Raw genomic sequence first — 13377 nt, forward strand, 5'->3', positions numbered from 1 at the left:
TATTTCTATTCTGCTTCCTAGTTCTTAAAAAAGATATGGCACAATATAGTCATTTAAAAAGATTGGCTGAGTTGACAAATGATAGCATCAGGCATGATCATATAATTTGAAACAGATAAAAATGATAACAATGAGACTAACTACTTGCTATGTGTCAGGCACTATTCTTCTTCGCTTGATATAACTCTTCTCCTAACTATCAATAACTCTTGATATGGACACAATCATTTTATTTTAGAGATAAGGAAACAGTGTTGTGGTGAGGTTAATAACAAACAAACCAACAAATGAAACCTTGTCTAAGGGTACATACCTTGTATGTGGCCTAGCTGGAATTTAAAGTCAGTCAGACCAGCTTCAGGGTATATTAGATTAACTATGACACATGACTAATGACTCTATTAGGGCTTCCCAGGTGGCACTAGTGGTAAAGAACCCGCCTTGCCAATGCAAGAGATATAAGAGATGCAGGTTTGATCCCTGGGTTGGGAAGATCTCCTGGAGAAAGGTGGGCCGACCCACCCCAGTATTCTTGCCTGGAGAACCCCACGGACAGAGGAACCTGTCGGCCTATAGTCCATGGGGTTGCAAAGAATCAGACACAACTCTACTAAGCAAAAATTCACAATGACTGCCTTCAAATGACAAAGTGTAGCTCCATGGTGACTGAAGATACATGCTGAGTTGAAGCATCTGACAAGTGCAGAAACCAGCAGGTGTCCACATACATAGAAGAGGCCATTCCGTAGAGGGATGGGGAGCAGCTAAGGCAGACAGAATTAAAAGGACAAAAGTTCATTAAGTGCAGGCAGTGGCAATGATATTTGAATCTGCCACTGGGGAGCTGGGGAGCCTGGATCTAGGCCTGCCACTCCTCCACACTTGAGTCTAAATTGTTTTTCCTTCCTGGCAAAACCAATTTCGGCCACAGCCATCAACATCTTTTCCCACTTTGAAAGTACTCAGGAAGAGCAGAGAGATAAAGGTAAATTGTACTCCCTCTGAAAATCTTAATAAGTTCCTAGTGAATGAGCCAGTCCTCCTCGCTCATAGATCTCAACATTCTTAATCTACTGCTGAGAATACATATGATTTTATTATTTCTTTTTCTTCAACCTTATGAGTTCACTGTGCTTTTACTACCTTTCTCTCATCACCATTTTGTTTTCTAAATGTTTTGTACTAACCTCTACCATCATCCCTCTGAGCTTAACGTCTGTGTCTTTCCTCCTATAACTTTACTCTTATCCGTGAGAGATGGTGTATTCAGGCTGTTTTATTTTCCACCATTCTATATTTTTGGGATTCATCTGCAATTGTCCTTTTCTCCTCAACAGGTATGCTCATTTCCTGGTTGGGAGATGCTGTCAATCATGGAGACACTTCGTATTCCAGTCCCCAAGCAAGCACACACAACCCCAAGCAGGTAAAGAAGAGACTGCTCTGGTCCAGGCATCAGAGTGTATACTCTGTGCGGGCCTTTTTGCCTATGAAGATCGTAGTCCATCTTGTACCAAGTTATGGTATTTTGTCCTGTGAAACCTATTTTAAGAAGCTGACTTGGAGGGTTATGGAACGAGAAACATGGTAGCATCTAGGGACCCAGCACAGTGAGAGGCGGATTCCTAGAAGAACAGAGGGGAAAACTATCAAAAGAAGATTTGGTCAAGAGGAAGTTCAGGTCAGAAAAAGGAATTGTTTAAATGGAAGCAATCCAGCTCCTGAGGCTAGAGGTATTCTCTTAATTTCTCCAGGAAAGAAAAAAAAAATAGTGATTTTATTAAAGATTCATCAACATCGACTCTGTTTTTCCTGACAGCCCCAAAAGAAAGCTTGGAGTAGATCTGATATATTGGAGTGAAACATCCCCACCCTAGTAAATATGGCACATTTCCTGTAGCAGCAGGCATTCATCTCCATCCATCATGAGAGCAGCAAGGGCTATTCACGAGAAACAAATGTTCTAGATACAGTGTGTCAAACACCGAATGATGGAAACCTCTGAGAAACCACAGGGAGTATGTAGGAAGCAAGAGACCAGAATGTTGAAAAGACCTCTGACCATTTTCCACAGCACAGTATAACTTGGAATCAACCTGAAATAATGCATCTGACCTTCATAAAAGGGTAATGGATGGGCATTTAACATTAGGCCAGTCAGACTTCAGAGAACAAGAATTCTAATAAGGACAGATGATGAGTCAAAAATAAATAAATAAGGAGGTAGATAACTAAATAAAAAAAGATCTGCTCCCCAAAGAAGGTTAAGTAGGTAGCCTCTCTGGCATATTTGAAGGATGACCAGCCTCTGATATAGGTTTCTTTTCAGTTTTGAGAAAACTTCTGTCCACTGGCCCACAGAAACAACTATCTTCTGAGACCCATTCATTGGTATAAGAAGCATACAGTTTCCAGATTACTCTTACTTTATGATATTTCAAGATTAATTCAGGCTATCTCTACCCTCATTAAATACATTTGTTGAAAAGGAATAACACCAAAAGACAGAGTTCTATTCCCCGCCCCCTTTGGGAAAGAAATACCACCTGAAGTCAACTAGAAGGCATTACCTAAACTTAGAAATGGTTGACCTCTGGGTATTTATAGGGCTTCCCTGGTGGCTCAGATGGTAAAGAATCCACCTGTAATGAAGGAGACCTGGGTTCGATCCCTGGGTTGGGAAGATTCCCTGGAAAAGGGAACAGCTACCCACTCCAATATTCTTGCCTGGAGAATCCCATGGACAGAGGAGCCTGGCAGGCTACAGTCCATGGTGTCACAAAGAGTTGGACACAACAGAACAACTTTCACTACACTCACTACTGGGTATAACCATTCTACTTGTTTGAAATCTAGCTAGTTACTTTAATGTGGCTAATAAAACTCTGAATTATAGCATCAACATTATAAACTCACCTTTATGCAGGTATAAGTTGTTTCCTTTTAGATCATAATTAATATTTAATGTATCAGATGCTTATTATACGTGATAGACACAACATCTTACAAATGAGTAATAAGAAATATATGATCTTAATTATGCAAGAAGCTTCTTTCTAAGAACAACAAAATGATATGCATTGCTACTTAAAGATTCATGAAGTAAAACAGTGAATTACTAGTTAACCTGGTAAGTTCTGGAAAACCAGGCACATTCTAAATCTGCCTTTATGTTCTTTCCTTTTTAAATTAGTGTTAGAGAGACAAAGATAAAAGTCAATAAAAATCAACTGTGTACCTACTCTGTACCACACTGTGTTAAAAAAGACTGGTTTGATGAGATTTTTAAAGCTATGAATGTTATCATAAGTGCTTTGATTTATATAAAATAGTACAAAGTATATGGCTGTTTCAAGTGTAGTGCCACATACAAAGGGGGAATGGCTTAGCTCAGTGGTCTCATTTTTTTCTTTTTTTATTTCTGTTTTACCACTGTGTTCTGTGGGTCCCAGGAGTTCCAGAGGGCTCCCCAGGGCCACCTTGGAGTGACAGGGGAGTTTGCAGGTGGGCACTACTTCTGGCGCTCTGCCCATTTCAAACAGAGCACTTTACAGTTATTATTCTGTAGCTTATTTGAAACCCAGGGGCTTGGACAACTGTTGGAACATCACCCAGAGGAAAAAAATGTAGATGTGGCATGCTTTCTTGGATTTGATTTGATTTTTGAAGGCTCAAGAAAAGAACAGAACAATGTTTGACGGACTGAAACAGTATAAACACTCAGCTGTACCCAGGAAGGATCAAAGGACATGATCTCTCCCTTAACTCCCTTTAGCCATCATTGCCCAGGCTAAATGCAGGCAAGTTAGTATTTGTTTCCAAAAAAAAAAAAAAAAACAGAAAAGTCACTTCTACTGAAGTTTGGAGAATACAACTTCCGTTCTTTTTCTGGATTCATGCATTGTACTTTGTTATGAATGAAATATACATTATATTTTAAAAGATTAGAGGCAAATGCATGATCTTGTGTACAAAGGGACAGATAAAAGAGTTAGGGTAGAATGAGCAAGTGTTGCCTGTCTGCCAAGGGAAATGCCACGCACCCCCTTTGATGTATTATACAATACACTTGCTCCCCTCGGCTTCACCAGATAATGCCGAGTGAATGCTATGCAAAGTCCTAGAATTTTAAATATTAATCATGCTCTTCTTGGCTAGAAAAGATAAAATTATATATAAAATTATAAAAAAGATAAAACTATGACTTGGAAATTATTAAAACCTACAGGGATTTTTTTTCCTTTTAACTGTCCTTATTTATTTACATAGAAAAATTAATTTTATAATTAGAGAAAATAAATGAGTCAAAGCTAGTTTCACACTGTATTTTTCTTTTCAAGATCCAGCCTAGGAGTCCAAAACCTACCTAAGTTCAATTCAAATCCTCAGCCATGTGTTGGACATTTTATGGAACAGGTGGCATTTGAGGATGACTTTAACTCAGACAGTAAAGAATCTACTTCAATGCAGGAGACCTGGGTCCCATCCCTGGGTCGGGAAGATTCCTCTGGAGAAGGCAATGGCAACCCACTCCAATATTCTTGCCTGGAGAATCCCATGGACAGAGGAGCCTGGTGGGCTACAGTCCATGGGGTCTGTTAAGAATGGAACATGGAGAAGGCAATGGCAAGCCACTCCAGTACTATTGCCTAGAAAATCCCATGGATGGAGGAGCCTGGTAGGCTGCAGTCCATGGGGTCGCTAAGGATCGGACAAGACTGAGCGACTTCACTTTCACTTTTCACTTTCACACATTGGAGAAGGAAATGGCAACTCACTCCAGTGTTCTTGCCTGGAGAATCCCAGGGACGGGGGAGCCTGGTGGGCTTCCATCTATGGGGTCACACAGAGTCGGACACGACTGAAGTGACTTAGCAGCAGCAGCAAGAATGGAACATGACTGAGCGACTAACACTTAAAGGTTTAATCATCTTTGTTCTTTATTTGCCAACTACATGCAGCCTCAGGCAAGATATTAAACTCTCAAGACTCAGTTTTCCTATTGTTAAACGCAAAAGCAGCATCTTAAAATGTCCAACATCTTTTAGATTCTAATTCAACAATTTCATCACTCTTCCTAAGAGAAGATGAGGACACTGCCAAACACATTTCTTTTCTGTCCCAAAAGGTGACATGCGTGCTAAGTCACTTCACTCGTGTCCAACTCTTTGTGACCCTATGGACTGTAGCCAGCCAGGTTCCTCTGCCCATGGGATTCTCCAGGCAAGAACACTGGAGTGGGCTGCCATTTCCTTCTCCAGGAAAAGGTTACATATATACATGATATAGACCACCCAAGCAAATGACATGAAGAATTAAGCCCAGGATATAAAAAGAAGAGGCAACAAGTCAATAATCACATGCTTATTTAGAAAGTGCCACATACAGTACAGTAATTAAAACCTAAACATCTGGAGAAAATGCAAACAGTGTTTCATGTTGGCATGTATCAAGAGACCGGCAAGAATGATCAATGTGTTCTGGAAAGCCAGGATCCTATTTATAGGATGAAAGTCTGGGAAGGCTCTCTCAGCAGGAACAATATTAATTAAGTGGTGATGACACAGAGAGGAGAAGGAACTGGAATATGCAGGGGGCACAGGAAACATAAAGAACAAATAATTTCTAGGTCTTTTCTTTGCTGGAAACATACTGTACAGAGAGTACAAGCATATAACAACTAAATGAATTGGATGTTCTGAGTTTTAAAACAAAACAATTTTTTTTCTTCTCTCTCCCAATGGATTCCACTTAGGATTTTGTATTCTTTAATCCTTGAAGATGTTCTACAACAATGCATGAAGGGAGCATAGCTAAGGCTGGTTGGGAGTGATGCGTAAGGTTTTATGGGCAGATGTACATGCAGTATAAAGAAGTTTTCCTTTTTTAGGCAGAAAACAAATAAACTCAATGAGAATATAAGAGTAAGACTTAGATTTCAGTATTGATTTTTTTTTTCTATGATACATTTGTATTACTTTTACCCTTTACATCCCAGATGTCCATTTCAGGTACAGGTTAAATCATCTTTCCTCACAGAAGATTATATATAGGCAGCCAATAAACTACTTCTGAATCCAGCAAGCCTTGGGATTTATCATGAACTGGGGGGGTGGGGGAATGCATTCCCTTGGAAGCATGGTGACGGATAGGTAGCCTGCCTCTCCTCTGGCACCTGTACCCACTCACCCTTGCAACTTTTGAGCCTACCTCACATATCTGAGGCCAGGCGCTGAGTTCCTCTGACACAGAGGATGCTTGAGCCAGGATAATACCTGGGAGCCAGATTTCTATGTCTCTCAGTCAGTTCAGATTGCCTAGACTGACCTAAGATGAGATTATAGTTTTTACTGTAACAGACAAATCCAAGGAAAGCTGCTGTAATTTACAGCAGGCTTGCAGAGAAACAGCCAATGAATGATCATCAATTTAAACTGTAAATATGGGCCTGTTTTGTTCTGGAGGCTGATCCCAGTAACGCCCCTAACAAGCTGCCTGGAAAGCCAGGGCATGATGCCCACTGCTGGAGACATGTTGATTGAAGAACTGTGCTTGTCCTGACAAGCTGCTAAAAATAGCAAGAAGAACAGGAAGGCAAAACAGGTTCCTGGGAATGTAAGACAGTTACTCCGATGTCAGTTTTATTCCAATTGCTCTCACTGATATGAAGAGGAGAGAGAAGTATCTGGTACAAAAGATGTTAACTTGCTAGACAGCACCCCGGGGACTTAAAAGAATTAATACAACCCTTTAAAGGAGACTGCCTTTTCACTGGAGGATGTAGAAGTCCTAGGAGAATCAGAGAAAAGCTGAATGCCTTTGTCCTGCATAATTAATAGAGCCTGGTATTTCTTTTCTTCTTCTTCTACGTTTTTTTTTTTTTAACATAAACTCTCATTGATTGGGGGAAATATATTCACACTGTAAAATGCTGGGCAGGTACTATCTCTTTGGTTCAAGTATGTCCCTTTGCGGGGGGAAAGTCTATATTTCACGGTGATAAATTCACCTCATAAGTAGGAAAACTGAACACAAATATACTGCTATGTCAACTTTATTGATTTTTGCACCATTGTAAAGACCTTCATCGTCCTCCAATATTTCTTAAATCTATCAACATCTCAGAAAGTGACCCTGAAAGCCTCATTTATCTGTAGAGGAAAAGATCCCTTCTCTTAGGTTCACCCATAAACATTGTGATTTAAACAGCTCAGGCCTGCCTCTGCTTCTGGAAGGGAACCTGCACTGAGAAAGCTGTTCTCAGAGTCATGGGCAACAGTTTCTTTTTCTCTGGAAAAAGGAATGCTGCTGCTGCTGCTGCTAAGTCGCTTCAGTCGTGTCCGACTCTGTGCGACCTCATAGACGGCAGCCCACCAGACTTCTCTGTCCCTGGGATTCTCTAGGCAAGAATACTGGTTGGGTTGCCATTTCCTTCTTCAATGCATGAAAGCGAAAAGTGAAAGTGAAGTCGCTCAGTTGTGTCCGACTCTATGCCCATAGCCAAATGTCTTTTTGAAAGTCCTGTGAGTAACTATAGTTAACTATGCACGCTGATTGACATTGATATTTTAACATCAATAGGTTTGATGGCAGGGCTCCTTTCTGTATTACATCTAAGCTTTCCTTCTAGTTTTAGGAGCTACATCTGGACTTGAGATCTCATTCTTCAAGTCCTGTTCCTGCTAACAATCTTGTAACTTTCAGGTCACTACCATGTACTCTGCTGCTACAGAAAACCCTATGCTGACATTCAATACTTGACATGTGACTTTTAAAAACCATATTCCTAAAAAAAAATAAATAAATAAATAAAAACCGTATTCCTTTCTAATGGCATTAATAAAACAGAGACTATCCCTAGATCAGAACAATTCTAAGGTCTCTTCTAGATGTAAATTCCTTTATTTTGATTATATCACTTTACAAATGTAAACGACTCACCCAAAGATACCTGCTAGGTGGAAGCAGAGTCAGAGAATTCTTAGTTACAAAAAAAGTCATACTGCATTTACTACTGGAATACAGGATCTTTGAAGGTGGAAAGCTGGCTTATTTCTTTCTATATCTTATGGTGCCTACAATTGGTTGATTGTTAAATAAAATTTACTAAAAATGTGACTAGAGAAAAAATCAATAGAGATTACAAGAATTGATTCAAAGCCAACAAACACAGCTAAATCTCATTATAAAAAATAAAGGATATAAGTTCAGCTCTACTGTATACAACAGATCAAAATTGTTTAGATGTGATTGTTGATGCTGGACCAGTCATCAGCCAGGAAGGGCAAGATAGGAACGTTCAGGGTAAATCTCTAAATTTGTGAGGCTGACATTATTTAACTGTGCTGCCCAATACTGTGGCCAACAGCCACATGTGTCTATTTACATTCAAATTAACTAAAATGAAATTAAATGTAAAATCTGGCCCCACAAGCACACTAGCCATAATTTAAGTAATAGCCCCAAGTGCTTAGCGTCTATAGCACTGGACAGCTTAGAGGAACATTTCTATCACTGCAGAAAGTCTACTAAACACTGATATTTATAGAGGATGGTCACTGATATTTATAGAGGATGGTCACAATTATTTCCAGTAATTATTTGATGGAGGAGGAGAAGAAAGATGAGCAAAGGAGAATAAAGTGAAGAGAAAACATGATAAGGCCTTAGCTATTCTGTGCTAAACACTTGAAGTGCCTTAGTTAATGTAGTCCTTAAAACTTTCCTCCTCAGGTAGGTACTATAATTATCCTTATTTTCAATTTGATGACACTGTGCTAGGAGAGATTAAGTAAATCACCTTAGTTATATACTTGTTAATTGGCTTAGCTGGGTTTTAACTCAAGCCATCTGACTTCAGAGTCTATGCACAATGGGAAATTATGCTGCTCCAACTGAAAAACTTTAAATGTTTAGAGCCAGAAGAAATATTACACCCTATATAGGCGGTTCTTAAACCCAGATATATACCAGAAGCACCTGAGGAACTTGTACAAGATACAGTTCCTTGAGCCCTAAGCCAGAGCAACAGGGGTAGGGCAGAGGTTTGCACACCCTAAGATGCCCATTGCTCTGCATATACAGCTAGAGTTGAGGATGACTGTTTAGTAATGTACTAATCTACCTTCCACGGGCCAGATGACAAAATGTAGTACCTACCTACTCAAGGTCAATGATAGTACCTATTGACAGATCTGAAATGAGAACATAAGTATCAGGGCTACCAACATAAGAGAATATGGCTTGGGACAAATGAACAACCTTTTTACATTTCCTGATAGATATTCTTATCTATTCATATAACTTATATAATACTTAGAAATTATATGTCAGAATTTGATAGTGCAAAATTTCAAACCCAGACAATGAATGTACCACCACTCTCCTCCTAAAACAAATAGGTCTTTCTCATTTAAAAGCAAATATTATTTTCTTCCTAAGAAAATAACATCCCTCTCTGAAGAATAAATAAACCCTATCTTCATGACAGCTCCCTGGTGCATCAGATGGTAAAGAATCTGCCTGCAAAGCAGGAGACCCTGGGTCAGGAAGATTCCTTGGAGAAGGGAATGGCTACACACTCCTGTGTTCTTGCCTGGAGAATTCCTAGGCCAGAGGAGCCTGGACAGAGGAGCATCCACGGGGTTGCTAAGAGCCAGACACGACGGAGCAATAACACTTTCACTTTTCACTGAAGAATAAATAACCTCTCATCATGACAGCAGTATAATGCAGTGGAAACAGGATGATTGCCAAGCAAGAAAGCTGGATTCTTGTCCCAACTGTGCCTATTACTCTGTGATGGAGGCAAGTGATTTCCTTTCTTTGAACTCTAGTTTCCTCATCTGTAAAATGAGTATGTGGTATATGATGATCTTCAGGGTTCCTTCCAGCATTGCCTCCAACCTGACATTTGTGTGAAATCTGAATAAACTTTAGAAATGAAACTTCCAACCTGCTTAGGACAGCGCATTCACTTCAATTCTAATCAATCTATTTATTCCATGTCAAGGGAATAGAGGTGGACAGTCCATGAAAATCCTATCTTTTCTTTTGTTTTGTCAAGCTTCATTCTGATTCCTGCCATTGACTGGTCAGAGCTCTTGTAAGAGTCTGGAACATCCATACAACAGGACATTCCCTATAGCTGCCTTTTGGAAAGGATAATGATATGCCTGCCTCTCTCTCTCCTACATTCACAGCTGCTGATCTGAAAATTATGATGTGTCAGACATTTTACCACCTTAACATCCATCAACTCATCTTTATATCTCTTAAAGCTTAACTGTAATGGATTTTTAGGTGGTTTAGAGAGGTGAGCCAGCCAAGACAGAAGTCACATCATGAATAAACAGCATGCTGAATACACACTTCTTACCTTACGCTTGTTGGTAGGACACACGTAGAGATAGCTTAAAATCGTTTTCAACCCAACTTTATCATTCAGCTTCTCATAGGTTGTCCCATAATCGGTTGACCTATAATTCAAAAGGAGCATTAATGAGGACAGAAGTATACGTCATTTGCCTGCTTGTCAATGTAATGCATGTTTTACATAGTAGAATGGCTCTCCAGAGGTTTCTAAATGATTCATGTAGTATATAATGATGCTTAATTATGTACACAGTAGCATCATGTGAGTGGTTAACATTTGCATTTAAATTGAATTGGTAAAAATTAAAACTCTATCTCTCACTGCTCCTTAAGGTACGTGCATTGCATGGAGAATGTGTTTAATTTTCAAAGATTAAGGATGAGGGTATCCCTTGAATCAAGACTAAGAAACAAAGACCTTTTACTTAGATCTGACATTTCCAAACTTCTGCTTTATCTTTGGCACAGTGGAAAAGTAGGTTCTCCTGATTTATCTACAAATTGTGTTTTCTTTCATGAGTCATAAAATATATGGTGGGCTAGTCCCTCCAAAGGTCATTCAGTCTTTTCTTATTATTTAAGAATAAGAAGATGTCTTAATAGTAAGTGAAATTTCACAGTTCTACTCAGTGGCCCTTTCCAGTGTTAAGCCTCCTGGAGTTGGGAGGATATTACTTCTTGGCACTGACTCTGTCACTTTTGGAGATTCCCTCATCTTTTCTTGACATTGGTCAATGATTTATTAATTTAGACTGAATAAGCAGACCTTAATCACCTTCTCTATATAAGTCTATTATATTTTTCAGAATTGTACATCTTATTAGATCATCGTTGCAACCAAGTTCAGTAGGAAATATTATCTGTATTTGAAGAAAGTGGTTGAGAGAACATGAATGATCTTTTCAAAGTCAGTTAGAATTTGACTCTAGGTATTCTGACTCTAAGCTCTGTGTTACATTATACCACAGATTTTTTTTTTTAATTTAAAGGGAACAAATATAAAATCTGTCAGCTTCTTGACACATATAGGAGATTCCCAAGGAAAATGCAATTCATCCATTCACATTTGTAGAGCCTCTGAAATGAACCAGGCTCTGTGCTATATTCCAGGATACAGCCCCTACTTTCAAGAATCTAATAGCTTTGAAAGGCAAAAAAAGAAAGTGGCAATGTGTTATATGTAACAAAAGTGATGAAAATTAACAAGACTCAGAAAATAAAGTTGGTTTAATCAGAAAAATCACAAAAATGCAATTATTTAAACTTATTTATGATATGATAGAAGTTCCATATTTCCATACACCATAAAGATGAAATAGCAGAGCTGTCTGTTATCAACCTCAATGTCATACATTAAGAGCCTACTCTGGATCAGGCACCAGAGCTAGAAAGCTATAAAACATATTAACTAGGAATTAAGGAATTAAGAATTTACTATGGCTGGAGAAACAGGTAGCTCTTTACCAAAAAATATTTATAAAAGACAGATAAATATTATAGATGATATTAGACTATAATACATAATATTATATATATAAATTATAAGTAAGTAAATATAGACAATACTTTACAGAATTTAGATTATACTCCAAATCACTGAAGATTGGGGTATTATGAAAAGTTTCTTAGAAGGACTATGGATCTTGAGAATGGAAAATGGGTAGGCTTTTAGAAAAGGGATGTAGAGTTGATACTTGAATAATAAGGGGGTTAGGGGTGCCAACAATTCCTGTACTCAAAAATCAGCATAAAACTTATCACTGGCCCCCTATATACACAGTTTTTCCACATCTGTGGTTCTGCATCCAAGGATTCAACCAAACACAGATTGTAGAATCTACAGTATTTACTACTAAAAAAATGTGTATAAGTGGATACACATAGAGTTCAAATCTGTGTTGCTCAGGGGTCAGGTGTAGTCAGAGCATCAAAAACTAGAAGTCACCATCAGTTCAGTTCAGTTCAGTTCAGTTCAGTCGCTCAGTCGTGTCTGACTCTCCGCGACCCCATGAATCACCATATGTAATCCAAATATATAACTAGATTTCCTCAGGACCAGCCTGGGCTTTAGCCCAATCGAACAAATGTTTACTTAATAACCAAGAGTATTTGAAGAATATTCCTAATCTCTTTGCAGAAGAGCTTATCTATTAACCACGACAAACTTCTTTAAATTCTCCTTCCATATATTTTTTTCTTATCAGACTCATCTGGACATGAAAATTCCTCCTACTTTCTAAGAAATATCTGAGGCTTCTTTCCTTACTCAGTCTAATCCTGGTGTTTGACCAGTTTTTTCCACTCTCACTGTAGTTATACTGAGTCAACTTTCTCTTCTTACTGAGACTCGCTTGTCTCCAAAATTTCAATAGTCTTTCTCTAGCTCCTTTAATTGGATAACTTTTTCTATTTGTATTTTAATGATACAAGTTCAAGAACAAAAAACATAGATACAAAAATCCATGAAGGGGCGATGGGAAGAGGATTAAATGTACAAATACTTCCACATTTATAAATTTTGTGGTAGACAGGAATTGATAGAACTGTGTTGGGGATGAGAGAACAATTCATGTTTTTCTAGTGGGATAAAAGAAAGGAGAAGCAGGGATCAGTTTATAAAAGCATGAAAAATAGTTTCCCATAATTTCTATCAACTCAAACTCTGAGCTACTCAAAGAATATTTTTACATTCAAAACACAAACCACAACTACAAGAGCAAACTCTGTGTGTGTGTATGTGTGTGTGTGTGCATGCGCGCGCGCGCGTATGCACGCACACTTAACTGAAATCCAAGTGTGAAAAATTATAATGGAGTGACTAATTCAGATTTACAAGAATGACTTCTTCTTCAGATAACTTACAATGTTACTGGGAACTTTTATCTTATTATAACATCAGCAGCCCAGAAACTTCAGGTATCTGTGATGACTTTTTGTGCCATTTTTGCCCCTTGATTTTTCAAAGCTCAAAAAGTGAATCAAAATTTGTTAATTCTAAATTCA

The 13377-nt window shown here is 38.5% G+C and overlaps 1 long non-coding RNA gene across 1 annotated transcript in view; it reads right to left on the minus strand.

Annotated features, from left to right (window-relative positions):
* Positions 1 to 10472, minus strand: part of LOC148776024 (uncharacterized) — an 81643-nt gene extending 71171 nt beyond the window's left edge. Inside the window, exon 1 of the long non-coding RNA XR_016038787.1 lies at positions 10379 to 10472. This is a non-coding gene — a long non-coding RNA (uncharacterized LOC148776024). The remainder of the gene's footprint in view (positions 1 to 10378) is intronic.
* Positions 10473 to 13377: the final 2905 nt, after the last annotated feature.

The sequence above is a fragment of the Moschus berezovskii genome, chromosome 12, assembly GCF_049115385.1.
Source record: "Moschus berezovskii isolate FMDL1 chromosome 12, NW_MosBer_1.0, whole genome shotgun sequence".
Taxonomy (NCBI): domain Eukaryota; kingdom Metazoa; phylum Chordata; class Mammalia; order Artiodactyla; family Moschidae; genus Moschus; species Moschus berezovskii.